Source organism: Capra hircus, chromosome 8 (genome assembly GCF_001704415.2).
Source record: "Capra hircus breed San Clemente chromosome 8, ASM170441v1, whole genome shotgun sequence".
Lineage (NCBI taxonomy): Eukaryota > Metazoa > Chordata > Mammalia > Artiodactyla > Bovidae > Capra > Capra hircus.
In genome coordinates this window covers 47,787,790-47,790,223 of record NC_030815.1, presented here as the reverse complement: position 1 = coordinate 47,790,223, position 2,434 = coordinate 47,787,790, and the positions used below count along the sequence as shown (strand labels likewise).

The 2,434-nt window shown below is 38.1% G+C and overlaps 1 pseudogene; it reads left to right on the top strand.

Annotated features, from left to right (window-relative positions):
• LOC102169383 lies at positions 1,073-1,354 on the top strand (annotated as a pseudogene).

Genomic DNA, 2,434 nt, shown 5'->3' with positions numbered 1-2,434 from the left:
CACAAAAAAATAGATGCCATTTTCTATTTTTTTAAATTATTCTGTTCTTAATCTTGATGAATACCTAGGTCTTTTGTGCTGGTATAAACATGTATTAGCATAATAGCCAAAGTTGATAAATCATTTGACCAAGAACCAGATTTGAAGAGGCAATCTGTATGCCATTCATGACTAGACTGCAGCAAAATAACCATACCCACTTTGTATTTTCCTTTCATGCTATCATTGCCAACAGAGGCTGCCATGATCCCACAGCCCACCACTGACGACTACTGCATTTTGAGACATGAAGAATTTGCAGCAATTAGCCTGATATCACTGTGCGGGAAGAATTGCTTCCATCTCAGTTTTTAACTTCCCATACATGTCATAAAACATTTCCATACGAAAGGACTCTCTTTATCTAGTAAAATATTCTAATTCAAGGGCCTACCTGCCACAACAGTAGATGGCCTAGAAAGCAAGTGCAGTTTCAAACACTTGGAACTGGGGCAAGGCAACCTCTCTATTGGCACCCCTGCCAACCTTGCTGAAACACTACATTGAATTTCCTTAAAGCAAGAGAAAACAAAAGGCTTTTATATTGCCTTGTATTTTTACACTAACGGCTTCTTTTGTATAGTTCTATGTATTGCATAATTAAGAAAAAAAAAGGCTATTCACTCTGAGAAGAAAATTCTTTTAAAAATGTTGTTTATTTTTCTGGATTTCATTGTCCTCACTTTCAGATCTCATTCCCCTCCAAGTCCTTCAACTCTCCCCCAAATCACCTCAGTAAAATAGTTCGATTTCCCCAGAACATTTTTAATAAATAAGCAAAATGTTGCAAGCCTTGTAAAATATAGCATATGATGAAAAATACTGTTTTCTTTTCATGAGAAAAACATTTTTAAAAAAGATTAAAGCTTAATATAGACACTAATAATCTTACAAATCTATATATTAGGTGTCAATGAAGTGAAAAATATTTTACTGTGATGGAAATATGCTACACATTATACTTTCTTCATGCTCTGTACAAAGAATGTGGTATCTTCAAAAATAGAACAGATAGGTCTCCGCGGTGTTCAGGGCCTTGCGGCGTCCTCTTCGGTCCGAATTGTGCTTCCGGTGCGAGGGTCACGGACAAGATGGTTCCGCCGGTACAGGTCTCTCAGCTCAACAAGCTCGGCCGTTACTCCGCCCTGTTCCTCGGCATGGCCTACAGGGCCAAGCGCTACAATTACCTGAAACCTCGGGCAGAAGAGGAGAGGCGGCTTGCAGCCGAGGAGAAGAAGCGGATGAGCAGAAGCGCATCGAGCGGGAGCTGGCGGAAGCCCAAGAGGATACCATATTGAAGTGAGCCTGCCCTTCTCCGGAGCAGTGTGGATGAATAAAGTTTTCTGTGCTCTGTGGAAAAAAAAAAAAAAAGAACAGATAGAAAATGGAAGCGTATGTTTAAAAAAGTGATCTGAGGCAACTACAAGTATCACATATGCTGAAATTTGGCTTGCTCTACTCTTGTTAAAGTGCTCGGGCAAATTTAAACCCTCACAACATTTATATATCTCACATGGTTGCATAAATATTCAAAGACAAGCCACTAATAATATTAATAAAAATAAGTCTCTCTGTTCTAGCAAAGTGTTAGTCTCTCAGTCGTGTCTGACTCTTTGTAACCCCATGGACTGTAGCCAGCCAGGTTCCTCTGGCCATGGAATTTTCTAGGCAAGACTGTTGGCGTGGGTTGCCATTCCCTTCTCCAGGAGATTTTCCCAACCCAGGGATCAAACCTGGTCTTCTGCATAGCAGGCAGATTCTTTACCAGCTGAACCACTAGGGAAGCCCCTAATATCCTTATTTGAAAAAAAATCTCAAAGCTATTGGCATGTTATCAGAAATTATTAATGTTATTTAAAAAATTATTAATGTCATTAAAAATTGAAAGCCCAAGTACAAAACTGTTGAGCTTTGCCTGTTAACAACTTGGAACATGTACTGCAAAAAAACTGAGGCATAGCCTGTCAAACCTTTAAAAAAATCAGCTTGAAAAAAATATTTAGTGACCTAACCTATATTTCCCTTTCATAGAGGGAAGTCTAAGGGCTTACAGATACTACTATTATTTCTACAAATCCTATTTCAAACTGTCACTAAATTTCACAGCTTGATTCTTTCTGTTGAGGTAAGATATGAAGGGACTTGTATTCATTTCAATCTGTTTTATTTTTTTAACAAAGAAATGACCACACCATGACTAATTTTAAACATTATGAACTTCTAATTTTTATTTATTTATTTTTAAATTTTTTTTGCCATACCACGCAGCATGTGGGATCGTAGTTCCCCAACCAGAGATGAACCTTGTCCCCTGCAGTGGAGTCTTAATCATTGGACTTCCAGAGAATTCTCCCAGGTGAACTTTAATTTCTACAGTTTAATTTCAAATGTAATG